A 16,556-nucleotide genomic window follows, 5' to 3' on the forward strand; every position below is an offset into this window, starting at 1 on the left:
AAGAAGAAGAAGAAGAAGAAGAAGAAGAAGAAGAAGAAGAAGAAGAAGAAGAAGAAGAAGAAGAAGAAGAAGAAGAAGAAGAACAGGAGGAGGATAATGAGTAAAGAGAAAAAAAAGGAAAATGAAAATATGAATTCCACCTGCATTTTATTAGCATACTTACTGCCTTGGAACTTCTATTAAGGAGTTAATACAAGTTGAAAATATTAAAACTGTAAATAGTTTTAGAAATCATTTGGCTCAATAGCCTCATCTTATAGAGAGGAGATAATGAAGAGAGTGTGCATAAAAGCAGAGAAATGGAAGAGGTGGTAAAAGAAAGACTGGCAAAGAAAGAGAAGCAGAGAGTCTGAAAGATTATCTTCTAGTTTACTTTTCTGGAACATTTTTTTTTCTTCAATTGTAAACCTCAATATGTAAAATTATAAGTTATGGTAGAGAAAAGAAATTTATATTCATTTTGTATAATTGTTAATCTGTTTTTTCCCCTGCCAGTACATAACATTTTGGTTTCCAGCTGTTTATTATCCAAATCATTTCCTGCACTAGATAAAGTGCTACCAGCAGGACTCTAAGATGTTTTATGCTAATGAGGGGGGAAAAATCTTGGACAAGTTGCAAAGCATAGATTTTTGAGTGACATGGCAAAATAATCAGAATCTAAAAGAAAAGAAAACTTAGGTAACAGCCATTACATTTAATATGCCAAAATAACTGATTGACATTTTAATTAGATGAGAAAATATAATTATATTTTTAATTCTGAAAGGACCCCTTGCAAGAAAGATGGACATTAAATTTAAAAAAATACTTGCAATAACACAAAGGAGTAACAAAGAATATTAAGATGCACTCAATTTTCAGTGTTCATGACATGAGTTATTAATTCTATGGATCATGAAGCAAAACTTTTTGAAAGTTAACTTGCATTTACCCTTTTTGACAACGGTTTGCATTATAGTGATTGAATCTTATTAAGAGAATTGTTTGCTATAGCTATTTGTCTTCATTTTGGCAGCTCTGGCATAAATATTTAATTTAATTTATGTTCCAAATTTAAAAAATATCTCTATAAAAACTAAGTGGCTGAGCCATACCTACCTGACCACTATAAAAAAATGAGGCTGTATATTGGTTGCATATAATACACGGTTCATCAATTTGAAAAGAGACTTTATACAACTTGAAAAACTTAAGCATTTCCAAGGGCTATGGAGATGAGATACTTATAAAAAACAAATATAAGAGGAATAGCAATTTGAATGGGAAGTCATAACTTCTCCTGACTATTCATTTTGCTTTTTAAATTTCTCTTTTTGTGAGATACTTCTGATAAATACTGGACATTTTTTAAAACAGATGCTATCATAAAAATAATTAATTAGAAAAAATTAGACATAGGAACAGAATCCATCATGGGGGAGAATACAGGCAGTAGGTTGTACAAATACCTAATAGATCTAATTGTAAGATAGTACTGTAGATTTGTCTTCAGGTACTGATGTGAATCTCTCTATATACTTACCTATCTTATAAGTGAAGGAAGGGTTCTCGCTGATTCTATCTTCCCAGGATGGCCAGAAAACTAAAACCCATCTCACATACTCTTACACAATGTGATCTTGTGCTCTTCCATGAAGAGGAGAAGATGAATTTTCCCTTATTTGAATCTAGGTTGATTTGTGTGACTCACTTGATATGTGTAGAATATGGTGAAAGAAAAGTCACAGTGTGACAGAAAGTCACTGTGTGACTTCTGCAACTAGATGAGAAGAAACCTTGCAGTGTCTTCCTATTCTCTTAGAACACTTACTTTTGGGATGGTCTCTCTTGAACCTAACTAGGAAGTCAGGCCAGGTGGAAAGTCTATGTATAGATCCTCTCATCAACATGAGCCTGGCCTGCAAGTCATTCCATTTTCAATGACACACATGAGTGAAAAAGGCCTCAGATAAGCACTGGAATAGTCTATAGACCAAGTCTGCCTGCTGCCTATCTTTGTAATATCCATGAGCTAAAGTTAATTTTTACATTTTAATGCATTTCAAAGATGAATATGTGAGATAAACTATACATGCCCTTAAAACCTAAAATATTTACTATCTGGCTCCTTAAAGAAAAAAAATGCAGTACCTGTTTAAGTTGATCCCACCTATAAACATCATGGAGCAGACACAAGTCATCCCTGATTTTTCCTGACCAAATGCCTGAATCTTAGAATCCGAAAATAATAAAATGGTGTTTCTTTACTTCAGAAAGTTTGGAGTGGCTTTTTATGTATCGATTGGTTACCAGAGGAAGCATTAATCCACTTTATTTTTTTCTAAAAAGATCTGTGTGCATAGCTTCTATAATAACAAATTACCCATGACAGAGAATCCCCAAGTTACATGGATGGCTTGATCTTGTTATCATGAGTCTGGATTATGCTTTAGTAGTTGAACTTGTGTCTTCAGAAGATCTTCTTAGCATTTACTATTTAGTGAAGACAATTTTTTTTTATTCTCCATTGAGAGTCTTAAATGTTTAAATAGATAGTAATAAGAAAGCTCTCCTAACAGGTTACCTTATTAAAAATAATTGAGAATTACATGAGGTAGTAAAATTTAACTCATTGGTTAATTTAGTTGCAATGCTATATAAACTCTGATATGCTGCATATTCCATGGGGACTTTTTTCTCTGAATTTTCTTCATGTTCAATATTGTGTCTGTTTGAGCTTTCCAGATAGTATTGGAGTAGAACCACACCTCCTTTACAATAAGAATACATAGGCCTTACCCACATCTTGGTTAGCCCTCTCTTGAGGGTAATAATATATCTTAAACCTTTCCATTTTTATAAAAAACACCAATTTTTCTAGACTATAAATCTAAAATCCAAACTATGTGGATATTACTTAATCAATACTACCTACTGGTAACATTACAGGAACTTCTAAGTCATTAATTGACAGTCAGTTGTGCATTGCATAAGAGGTAACATTTTAATCATATATCTTTCTTTCTAAAAAATATATAAACACAATTAATTCAAATTTTACATAGAATCTTCCTTTTCTCACTATATGTAGTTGGAGTATGATATATATGTGTGTGTGTGTGTGTGTGTGTGTGTGTGTATGTGTGTATATATATATATACACACACATCTCAATTTACAACCTTCCTTTCCAAATGAAGAAACACAGATCTACTTTATTCTTCTTGATGATTACATAATTTTTCAATCTGTAACTGTGTTAGATGAATTTCCATGAATAATTTTTAAAGTAACTTTGCCTAGAGCCTGACACAGTGATAAGAGGGTGACATGTCCCCTGAATCCTGCAGAGGATGTGATTGTGTTGTTTGAATATTTCTACAGGTAGCAAAGCAGGGAAGTGAAACCTGTTTGGTTGAAGACCTGGTGGAGTAATGTTGGCCTGACTTATTGGTCAACCAGCTAGGTGGGTAGTCTTTCCCACTTCTAGGGGAGTTAACCTGAGGGGAATATGGGGACTTGCAGTTAGGCCTTTGGACCTTGTGCGGTTCAAAGATGTCAAGGCAGCATTTAATATTTTAGGTCTTACAATAAAATCATTGCCTATGTCTTTTGATTGATGAGTTTAGGCTGTTAACATTCAAGGTTATTATTGAGATATGATTTATATTCCTAGTCATTTTGATTTATTTCTGGTTTTGGATTTGTCTTAGTTTCTCATTTGTTATATAGGAGTATAGATCTTGCCTTTGCTGATTTTTACTTTTTTTTTTCCACTTCATCCTCACGGAATATTTGAGAATGCTCTGTAGTGTAGGGTTTCTAGTTGTGAATTCTTTTAATTTTTGTTTATCATGGAATGTTTTAATCTCAGCTTCAAATCTGAAACTTAATTTTGTGGGACATAAAATTCTTGGTTGACATCCATTTTCTTTCAGAGCTTGAAATATATTAATCCAGGACCTCCTAGCTTTGAGGGTCTGGGCTGAAAAATCAGTTGAGATCTGAATTGGTTTCCCCCTATAAGTAATTTGATTTTTTTTGTACTCACAGCCTTTAAGATTTTATATTTATTCTCTGTATTAGTCATTCTCATTATAATGTGTCTTGGTGTGGGTCAGCATTAAATTTGTACATTTGGGGTCCTGTAAGTCTCTTGTATTTGGTTTTTCATTCCATTCTTTAGGTTTGTGGAAATTTTGTACTATTATATCATTGAAGAGATTGTGCATTCCTTTGGTTTGTATCTCTGCTCCTTCATCTATTCTGCTAACTATTAAATTTGTTTTTTTCATGTTATCCTATAATTCATGGATGTTCTGTTCATGTTTTCTTACCATCTTCTCTCTATGGTCAACTCTACTTTCAAGATTATATATTTTGTCTTCATTGTCTGAGGTTCTTTCTTTCAAGTGGTCTAATCTATTAGTGATGCTTTCTTTTGAATTTGTAATTTGGTTTACTGATTCCTTCATTTCAAGGATTTCTGCTTGTTTTTTTTTTCATGATCTCTAACTCTTTATTGAAGTGTTCTTTCACTTCCTGTATTTTTTTCTTTCATTTCACTCCTTATACTATCCTTTACTTCACATATCAATTTAACTATATACAATCTAAATTCTTTCTCAGACATTTCTTCTACTGTGTTATCAGTAACTTCTGTTGTTGAAGCATCTTGGTTTATTTGAGGTGTTTTAAGGAAACTATAGAACCAAATAATACAATCAATAATTTAGACTTAACAGACATGTAGAATATTTCTTTCATCAATGAGCAAATATACTCTCTTCTCAGCAGCACATAGCTCCTTCTCTAAAATAAACCATATCTTATGCTACAAAGCAACTCTTAGTAAATACAAAAAGAAAAAAAAAACCCAGAGATAATTCCCTGCATTCTATCAGACCACAATGGAATGAAATTAGAAATCAATAATAAAATAAAAATAAGAAGCTACTGTAACAAATGGAGACTAAATAATACACAATCGAATAATGAATGGATAGTAGAAGAAATTAGGATGAAATAAAAAATTTTTAGAGATAGATGATAACACTGATACAACATATCAAAATCTCTAGGACATTATGAAGGCAGTACTAAGAGGAACATTTACTGCATTGAGTGCATTTATTAAAAGAATAAAAAGTCAACAAATAAATAACTTAACACTACATCTCAAAGCCCTAAAAAAAGAACAAACCAAAAGCAGCAGAATGCAAGAAATAATTAAAATCAGAGCTGAAATTAATGAGATTGGAACAAAAGAAACAATTAAAAAAATTGACAAAACAAAAAATTGGTTCATTGAAAAATTAAATAAAATAGATAAACCCCTGGCCATGCTAATGAAGAGAAAAACAGAGAAAACTCAAATTACTAAAATACAAGATGAAGAAGGAAATATCACAACAGACACATCTGAAATACAGAAGATAATTAGAAACTATTTTGAAAATTTATACTCTAATGAAATAGAAAATATCAAAAACATCAAAAAATTTCTAGAGACATGATCTACCCAAACTGAATGAGGAGGTCAAACATGTTTTAAAAATATCAATTTCAAGTAATGGAATAGAAAACACCATCAAAATCTTACCAACCAAGGAAAAAACCACGACCAGATGGATTCTCAGCTGAGTTCTACAAGATTTTTCAAAGAGGAATTAACACCAATACTCCTCAAAGTATTCCATGAAATAGAAAAGGAGGGAGCCCTTCCAAACTCATTCTGTGAAGCTAATATCGCCCTGATACCAAAACCAGACAAAGACACATCAAGGAAAGAAAACTTTAGACCAATATCCCTGATGAACATAGATGCAAAAATTCTCAATAAAATTCTGGCAAATCGCATAGAAAAATATATTAAAAAGATAGTGCACCATGATCAAATGAGATTCATCCCAGGGATGCAGGGTTGATTCAATATATGGAATCAATAAATGTAATTCATCATATTAATAGACTTAAAAACAAGAATCACATGATCATCTCAATAGATGCAGAAAAAGCATTTGGCAAAATACAGTGCACTTTCATGTTCAAAACACTAGAACAACTAGGGAGAGTTGGAACATAATTCAACATTGTAAAAGCTATTTATGCTAAACCTAAGGCCAGCATCATTCTAAATGGAGAAAAAAAATGAAAGCATTCCTGCTAAAAACTGTAACAAGATGAGGATGTCCTCTTTTACCACTTCTATTCAACATCATCCTTGAAACTCTAGGCAGAGCAATTAGACAAAAGAAAGAAATTAAGAGGATACGAATAGGTAAAGAAGAATTCAAAATATCACTATTTGCTGATTACATGATTCTATATCTAGAAGATCCAAAAGATTTCACCAGAAAACTTCTAGAACTAATAAATGAATTCAGCAAATTAGCAAGATATAAAATCAAAACCCATAAATCAAATGCATTCCTATACATCAGTGATGAACCCATTGAAAGAGAAATTAGAAAAACTATTCCATTATAATAGCCTAAAAAAATACCTTGGAACCAATGTAACAAAAGAGGTAAAAGAACTCTACAATGAAAACTACAGAACACTAAAGAAAGAAATTAAAGAAAACCTCAGAAGATGGAAAGATCTCCCATGCTCCTTGATGGGCAGAATTAATATTGTCAAAATGGCAACACTACCAAAAATATTATACAGATTTAATGCAATTCCTATTAAAAACCCAATGACATTCTTCATAGAAATAGAAAAAGCAATCATGAAATTTATTTGGAAAAATAAGAGACCCAGAATAACTAAAGCAAACCTTAGCAAGAAAAGTGAAGCAGGAGGCATCATAATACCAGATTTTAAACTATACTACAGAGCTATAGTAACAAAAATGGCATAATATTGGCACCAAAATAAACTTATAGACCAATGGTACAGAACAGAGGAAACAGAGACAAACCCACATAAATACAGTTATCTCATACTAGACAAGGGTGCCAAAAACATACATTGGAGAAAGGTAGCCTCTTCAACAAATGGTGCTGGCAAAAGTGGAAACCCATATGTAGCAAAATGATATTACAACTCTCTCTCTCACCTTGCACAAAAAAAAATCAACTCAAAGTGAATCAAAAACTTAGGCACTAAAAGAGAGACCTTGCACCTAATAGAAGAAAAAGTAGGCCAAAATATTCACCATGTTGGCTTAGGAACTGACTTTCTTAACAAGACTCCTAAAGCGCAAGAAGTAAAATCAAGAATCAATAAATGGGATGGACTCAAACTAAAAAGATTCTTCTTAGCAAAGGAAAAAAATCAATAGTGTGAAGAGAAAGCCTACATTTTGTGAGAAAATCTTTACCACATGCACTTCAGATAGAACACTAATCTCCAGAATATATAAAGAACTCACAAAACACACCAAAAATAAAAAATAATAACCCAATCAATAAATGGGCTAAGGAACCGAACAGACACTTCACAGAAGAAGAAATACAATTGATCAGCAAACGTATGAAAAAGTGTTCAACATCTCTAGCAATTAGAGAAATGCAAATCAAAACTACTCAGAGATTTCATCTCACTCCTGTCAGAATGGCAATCATCAAGAATATAGGCAACAATAAATATTAGCAAGGATGTGGGGGAAAAGGTAAACTCATACATTGCTGGTGGAACTGCAAATTGGTGTAACCACTGTGGAAAGCAGTACTGAAGATTCTTCAGAAAACTTAGACCGGAACCACCATTTGACCCAGCTATTCCACTCCTCAGTTTTTACCCAAAGGGCTTAAATCAGCATATTGCAGTGACACAGCCACATCAATGTTTATAGCAGCTCAACTCACAATAGCTAAACTATGGAACCGACCTAGGTGCCCTTCAACAGCTGAATGGATAAAGAATATGTGTTAGATAAACAAATGTTACTCAACTTTAAAAAAGAACAAAATTATGGCATTTGCAGGTAAGTGGATGGAGTTAGAGAATATTATGCTAAGTGAAATAAGCCAAACTCAAAAAAACCATAGGCCAAATGTTTTCTCTGATAAGCATATGCTGATCCATAATGTGGGGGAGGTAGAGAAGAATGAAGGAACTTGGATTGGGGAGTGAGAGGAATGAGAAGTTGTGTTCCACCTGTGTATAATTTGTCAAAATGCATTCTACTGTCATGTATAACTAATTAGAACAATTTTTTTAAAAAGACCCAAGTATCCTAACTTATTTTGAAATGACTTCACACACATTTTAGTAGGAATTAAATTGTCAACAGGTAGTTCTCAATTTTACTTATTTTTTGTAGGTACAGAAGGGCAGTGGCAACCTGGTTGTCATGTGTGTCCTTTGTTAGTTACATAAAACATTTCTGAGTCATAGATTACTTTTAATGTAACCAGAAAAGAATTCAAGGTAGGGCTTACATTTTATGGCACACCTTTAAGAGACAAACTGAATGACATGAGTTCTCAAGGCTCTATTTCAAATGTTTTTATCCATTAAAAAGAGTCAGATGAAAGGTGAAAAGAAGTGAAGATTTCAATAATGAAAATACATTCTCTAAGAAACAGCTTCACATTATCTTAGTACAATGAGTTACTATCCCTAGAAGGTTTTTATTGTTTTATACAGGACTGCAAAAGAACATAAAGACTGAAGAATGCAAAGACCAAAATGTAAAAGATTGGACATATTTGGATTCCCCTGTTTAGCAGAAGAAGAGAACTAGCCTGATAAGTACCAGGTACCATAGCAAGTCCTACTAAGCCTTTTAATGGTCATTAAGTTATTTTACATATCAATAACATTTTCAGTAGGTACTTGTATTTCTATTAGTATAGACAGGCTAATTTCCATAACAAACAATCACAATAATATTAGTGACTTAATAGTGGCTCTCATATCACAGTCAATATATGTCAGGGAGGGTTAAGTAGTGGCAGCCAGAATAAGCAAGTTCTGTTCATTATAGTTATTCAGAATATAGCTTTCTTCCATTTTTATGGCTCCACTTCCCTTAATATAGCCTTCTTTCATTTTTGTGTGCACTTCTTCCATAGGACAACTGACTAGCAAGTGAAGAAAGTGTGAAAAGTAATGAAGGATACACATAGGATACATATTAAGGACAGGACCAGGATGGTACCTTCCACTGTTCATTGGCCATTTTGGTCACAGAATCACATTCTTCCAAATACCTGCAAAGGAGGTTGGGAAATGTAGTCAACCAATCTTCCCCAAATGAAAACAACTCTGTTTTGTTTTTGTTTTTTTTTCCAGTAATGGGGACTGAACCCAGGGATGCTTTACCACTGAGCTAAGTCCCCAGTCCTTTTTATTTTTTTATTCTGAGTCAGGATTTTGCTAAGTTGCCCAAACTGGCCTCACACTTGCGATCCTTCTGCCTCAGCCTCCCCAGTGACTGGGATTACAGATGTGAACCACTGCACCTTGTAAAATGACTCTGGTTTTGGTGAACCCATTGCTGTATCTCTGCTGCAGAAAATTGAGCCAATTTTATAAACAAGAAACTGAACCTTGGAGAAGTTAACTACAAGACTGTTATTTTCTATTGAAAGTCAATGTAATTTCATTACATCAGAAAGTTCTTCAGGAACAGGTGAAGAAGGTACATTTTAAAACTAGGAAACTTTAATAAAACTTTAGAGGATGTCTTGAAGCAGCAAAAAAAGGGGGGTATTTTATCTGTTAATGGACAATTCTAGATAAGTAATATGCAGCTCAAGTCTAAAGACTGAAATATGTGTGATATGTACATATGTTAATTTATATATATCTTTATCTGGCATACATTATTTCCCCTAAATCATTGTGTGACTTTTTGGAGACATTATTAACGAGGTTATCAAGATGCTTAGCCAACTTTCTCACAGTGTTTCCGTTTATGTAGCAACTGGATGGATATATTATCACCATACTTTCTTCCTAATGTCTCATGATAACTCAGGCTAGGTTATGGTTTTTATACTGGCATGAAATTCAGCTATTATAAATCTGAGCCATTCACTCAGTAACCTTAACGTGTAGGCAAAGATGCTGACTGATCGCTTGTGTAATGATCTACTACTGCATTCATTCTCTGTGATCCATTTGTTTCACTCCTAAAACGAAAATCATAAAAAAAAAAGGACAGGAATCATTTGATAATACCTGCTTGAGAATTTCAACTATGTGTTTTTCTGTGACCAGAGATTGTATAAAATATAGAATGAGGAGTAATTAAAGATAAATATTTTAATCTGGAAAATATTTTTTTCCTTTATATTCCAACATGTGAACAATATATTCGGACTTCAAAAATCTGTTTGACAGTTATTTTGGCAGAATGGAAAGTACTGTGCAGTTGGTTTGAGAAGTCTGAGTTTGGATTCTGGTTCTGCAAGCATTATGGCTACAGATTTTCATGGGTTAGTTAGTTAATGCATTCATTCAGGTGAAACACTTCATGCATTAATTCATTTAGCACATGTCTATTAAGTTCCTACAATGTATCAGGCATTGTCAAGTACTGCCAGTGTATAAAGAACTTAAAAACAAAAGAGTGTTCTGTTTTATAAATACCTGAAGATCTACAAACACAAAATACATCAGAGTTGAGCTATGTATAGATACTTGAAGGGACAAATGTGTCCCAAACACATCGAGAACAGTAAGAATGAAGCATAAATAAGGAAAGGCATGATAAAAATTTATACACTTATTTTCATCTTTAGCACTTTGAATGGAAGGTGTATGGGGACATTCTAAGCTGTTATACTTAAGGTGAAGCCCATAAAAGCATATTCTTAGGATGAGGAAATTAGAACAGGGAAGGGCACATGACCAGATTACATGTATCTACCTCCATTATTTTGGAGTGTATGTGTCTATAGGATGCCCAAAGTTGTACCAGGGGAAGGCTTTAAAGGATGAGAATAGTGCATAGGATGATACACACCAACTTCCAGAGAGTGCCTCCTGGTAATAGGCTAGTTTGGAAGGATAATGAATTAGAATTTAGTTTTATAAAAGATATCTGACTCAAATATAACAAAAATTTATCATGTATTTAATATCAGTAGTGAGGACACACAAGCAGTTTAAGCTCTTTTGGCACTTCTATGTATATTGGAGATTTTTCATAAATTGGATAAAGTACTGGTAAAGATTCAACATAAAAAGAACTAAAATATAAACTTCTTTTCACTATGTTATGTTAGCTTTCAGAATAACTCAAAAGCATACCTTTGCTCTTAGCCTGTTGAAAGTTCATGGAAGCATCAGAAAAATGAGGACATAATACAAAGTGTATGCACATAAATGAATAATATATTTTGAAATAGCATGTAAGTCCCGACAGTCAGCTGAGACTCCTAGTATTAGATCATCCCAAGATGTCAAGTGCATGTTTCCGAATATCAGTGCTCTCTTTTGTCCTGTGCTCTTCATCTCTTCCTTCAGACGATCTCATATTTTTTCTCCTCGTTTCTTGTCCAGTCTTACCTATCCTCCTCACTCTACTTATTTATAACTGTTCTTGCCCATGAGCATCTTGCCCTATTGTGAGTACCTTTGCTCTTCAAAGTCCTAAAGTTCTGTTGACTATACTTCTTTTAGTACTGGGCCTTATTTTTTACCTAATTTCAGTGGTAGTGACAAAATGCAGAAGAGTGTGCTATAAGGAAAGGAGAGGTCAAGATTTCCACTGAGAGAGATGATATATTTTGGTCTCTTTAATCCATGAAACACTCCGACACTTTTCTTGCCAGCTCATTTTTCTTATATTCCAAATCAGAGTGAAACTCTGTGTTATTTCTCTTCCCCACTTCAGCTTTCTTAGAAGGATGAAATTGGGATGGTGGAGAAATATGATCTAAGTAACTTTGTGTATCAGTACTAAACCATAAATCCCAGGTGGGCACTTGCCTCGCATGTGTGAGTCTCAGGGTTTGAACCCAAACACCCCCAAAACTAAAACTAACAGAAGGAAAAGTCCAGGTGGGGAAGGAGTTTTTCTTAGGGAGCTCTGTCACAAGTGCACTACTGCATCTTTGCTTTTGTAATAATTTTTTAGAAAAATGAAAAATCATGTTTGTTGTGATTATCTAAAGATACACTGTAAATGATTTCTTAGAATTTTAAATCTCCTTTTTTCAATCCTTAGTCAAATAAATAGTATAGCTACTTGCTTAAATATGTCTTTGTAATCTTGTTCTTCTTTCCTCACCTTGGGAAGAGGTTGGGGACAGAAGAGATGTGCAGAACATAAGATTGAAGGAAACGTAAGATGACCTCTCCTCTTGGGCAGCATTTTGATAAAGTGAAAGAAGCATGGTAAGGAGAGGCAGAAAACTTGGGCTCAGGTCTCCTTTCCAACTGTGCAAGATTGCACCGGTTGCCTATTGTTTCTTGTCTTAGTTTCTTGAGATCTATACACTGAAGAATTTAGCATTCCCCATCTCTTGGGATACAGTAGGAATTAAGTAAGAAAATGAACAGAACAGCTATCATGGTAGTAGGTATTCCATGTTGGTGTTCTACCTTTCAGTTCAAAGTTCTCCATTTAGCACATGAACTACTCTGGGGGAGTTTTAAAGTTTTTTAAAAATCTTATTTCTAGAGACTTACTTTTAGATTGTATAATAGATTGCTTTCAAGGGCATTAATTTATATAGTCCCTGATTGTTTTGGTGCTTAGATGTTCATTTTGGCCACATATAGTAATAATTAAACACTAAGAATTTACATGGATTCCTGGGTTACAGAGTCACAAGAAATAAACCATATGCCATGTGGTGTTCGAGTGGTAAGATATCCTAGACAACCTCTATCCAACCATCTCAGCTTAACAACAGTGAAGCTGAGGCCTAAAATTAATAAGACATACTCAAGGGAGCAAAACTGGTTAGAAAAGAGCTGGGGGATGAGCTCCATCCTAATCTTAGTCATGATTGCTGTTACACCAGAATACTGATGTGAAACAGAAGCTTGAGCACCATGTAATTCTGCAGTTTCCTCATGAGGGCATGGATTATTATTGAATCACCAATGTCTAATGGTGAATGACATATTACAGACTTTCAGTGAATCATCTGAAGAATTTCTGATTGATGATATAGGTGACTCTCTTATACATGTTGACTGGATAGAATACTTTAAGTTATGTTAATTAAAAATAAGGATTGAGAGATACTATCTCCAGTTCCACTCCATGGGCAATCTCATCTCTGGATTTCCTTCCCAGAGTTGTCATTTTTTTCCTCAAGATTTAGATGAAATTGGGTTAAACCCCTCCTATCAATTCCATGGCTTAGAAAGGCCTAAACTCCTCTTCAAAATTTCTGAAAATTCAAGAGGACATTTTCATGGCTACTTTAATCTCTCGATTCTTAACTTCTATTTATACAAACTTTAGTCTTTATCAATCCTCATGCAAAATTCTGTATTTGCCCAATACAAACACAGATACTCAACTTCATTCACAAAAACCGTAAGTGAAATAGCCTTTTTTAAATATGTGGAAAGGAAGAAACATTTCATTAATGCAAATAATTTTTAATTTTTTTTTTTTTTTGGCATCTTTATGCTGGCTAAGTCTTTCAGTCATTGCACACAACAGAATTTTACTGACCCTCTTACCCAATCTGCTTAGCCACTTTCAAGCTTGATGAAACTGTCACTCTAGCTTCTCTCTTTCTACTTCAATTCTAAAATCCCCAATACTTATAGTTCTCTTGTATCATAAAACACAGGTTTATCCCCTTCAATTGACATCTTGAGTAATCTATAACTCAAACCTGGGAGGGTTGGATGAGATGAGGTTGTGTATCATATTCCAAACCTACTCTTAGACTTTCCCTTTCTCAGCTTTGTGAATGGAGGGACTTCTTTGGACTTTCCTTATATCTCTGTCATTCCTATTTGTTCTGCCTTTTGGAAAAAGAGTATCTCATCCCATTGATGTCTGAAAAAATAAACTGAAAGTAGTTGGCCCATCTTCTTTCTCCTGCATCTGAAATCCAGATGCATTGTGTGGGTACTCACTTCACCCTGTGAATGGGGAAAGGCTAAGAAGGCTGAGGCCTCAACACATGCATTCAGGATCCATCCCAGGGACATAACACTATGTTTTAAGAAATTTAGTTCTTGCAACTGGAAGTTTAGTCTCCTTTGCTTATTTCTAAATTCATTACTTTTTTCTGTTCCATTCTTTAATTTCTGTTTGACTTTATAATTGTCTTTTTTTTTCCAATTTAAATTTTTAAACTGAAGTTGGTGTGTAAACAAGTGCCTTGGGTATTTTAAAAGTAAAAATTTAAACATATTTAAACTAAAACTTAACCACTTTCAAAGACACCACTCAACATCCAAAGAACTATGTTATATAAAAGTGAAATGAAATTCTCTTCTACTCACTTCAGTAGAAAGGGATCTAGGAAGAAATTATCTTTTGTGTTAATCTTAAGCATATGCTGGGAGCCATTAGCCAAGTAGGTATGACAATTTCCTTGCCAGCGTACCCCATGTTGCTGACATTTTGCAGTGACATTGAATGTAGGTGACCTTGCTCAAGGACCAGGGCGGATTAGGGTGTTCCCAGTTTAAGATAATCGGGTTTAGGGCGTTCCCAGTTTAGGTTCCAGGTTTAAGGTTTAAGATTATTCCTGCTGGGTATAGTGCATATCCTGCTGCCTGAGTTCCCCTTGAGTTCTCACGGGATTTAGACAGTATTTTTTGGGAGACAGAAGCCCAGTGGAGGTGGATTTGGGCAGAGGAGGTGGATTTGGGCAGAGAACGTGGATTTCCCCAGAACGTGATTGTAGACGGCTGGTGTGAGTTCGGGAATAAAGAGTTGCTGTTTGAATCTACAAGCTGTGTGGTGGCTCGTGATTGTGTGCCCAGCCAGACTGCGGCATTTGTGCCCAGCCAGACTGCGGCAAGCATAAATGTTATATCAAGCTGTAGAGAGTCTACATAATGTTTTAAAACTACACATTAGATCATCTTTTAGTACTTAATGTTCATCAGAACAAATAACTAGTTGTCTCTTTTTTTTCTGTACCATTGAGAAGAATGTCATTTGATCATTCTAACCATGCGGAGGCCTTCGGTCATGTCCACCCATTCCTTGAGGATTTTAGCAACTAGCTTACTGTATTACTTATCAACTTATTTCCTGTCATAAATCTTGAACATTTCAATACCCACAGAGAAGATGCTTCCAATAAGCTGGTCTCTGGGATTTTGGAGTACCTCATTTCCAGTGATTTTCTTTTGCATTCACTTCAACTATATTTAGTTCTCTAGGGCTTATCAATTTCCTTAGAATGTCATAAAGAGGAGAGTTCAGGATTAGGAACCACAAGAATCATCTGTGGCAATACTACTATTGGTTGTGGAATCTAGATAAAGTCAGTCTACCACTTTGCCTCAGTTTTCTCAGCCATCAAATGGGGCTTAAAATGTATTTATCTTTGTCTTTCATGCGGTTTGGCTCTTTGAAATAACAGGAAGAAAATATTCTGAGAAACTGAAAGAAGAAAAACACCAAGATAAAGGGTAAACTGTACATTCTCTGGGGATCTTGGAGGAATGCAATTCATTCCTCACTTTCTTTACCTCCTTCTCTCTGATTGCGCAATTCTGCACCACAATCTGATATCCAAAGAGTAAATGTGTACAGTTGCTATTTATCCTACCACTCTCAAAAGCAAGAGTAAAACACAATACCACCTCAGTGAGTTGGGCAAAAAGACCTATGTGGAAAAACTGGAGGAGGAAGAGAACTATTTGAAGGATATTAATATCAAAGACTTAATTTGGTCGTTTTTGCAGAGTTGAGTTAATGGATTAAACTTGTGGCCGTTTTATGTAGTTTTGTCAGAAAGTGATGTGTCAGAATTTTTACATCTGAGATACTTGCTCTTTTAAGCTGACTGGAAGCATCAATCATAGGTAAAAATTTTCCTGCTGATAGTTCTCTTTTCTCTCGTTATCAAAAAAGAGGAATTTATATGTGATTTTTCAACAGAAATAGGAGTAGAAGAAAGTCAGTTCATTTCAAAGACACCTTAAAGTGCCTGAATTTCCATTTAACTTTGAAAACAAACTTAAACTGATATTCTGAATCCTATTAACAATCATGGCTGCACAAGCCCCCATTATCATTCTTTTCACTTTGACTTGGTGGTCTAATATGAAACCTTCCGAAATACTATGTTATGGTGATTTGGGGGCTCAGCTCTGCAGATTCTGAGAGATAGAAAGGAAGTTAACATTCTACAGACTGACTAGGTGCTCAGTACTATTCTAATTTAGTTCTTTGCATTCATCATTTATTTTATATATAATCCTCATGGTAACCATTTGAGATAGGTGTTACATCTTCCATTTAACAAATGAGGTTACTGAAGCTCAAAGAAATTAAATGACTTGCCCAAGGTTATTCAGCTAATATATAGCAGATTCAGGAATCAAGCTCCAATCTTTTTCCTTTAAAGCCTGAACTCTTAGACATAATCTAGTCACAGTAAGAACTTTCTGAAAATTATGAAGTGAATCCAGCTTAAATTTATATCTAAATTTAGAGGTCATTAGTTTTAAGACTT

The 16,556-nt window shown here is 34.3% G+C and overlaps 1 long non-coding RNA gene across 1 annotated transcript in view; it reads left to right on the forward strand.

The window, feature by feature from the left end:
* LOC125610713 overlaps window positions 1–16,556 on the forward strand; it is a 138,441-nt gene that overhangs the window by 70,559 nt on the left and 51,326 nt on the right. Inside the window, exon 3 of the long non-coding RNA XR_007340714.1 lies at window positions 3,367–3,448. This is a non-coding gene — a long non-coding RNA (uncharacterized LOC125610713). The remainder of the gene's footprint in view (window positions 1–3,366; window positions 3,449–16,556) is intronic.

Source organism: Marmota marmota, unplaced genomic scaffold (genome assembly GCF_001458135.2).
Source record: "Marmota marmota marmota unplaced genomic scaffold, marMar, whole genome shotgun sequence".
Classification (NCBI taxonomy): Eukaryota; Metazoa; Chordata; class Mammalia; order Rodentia; family Sciuridae; genus Marmota; species Marmota marmota.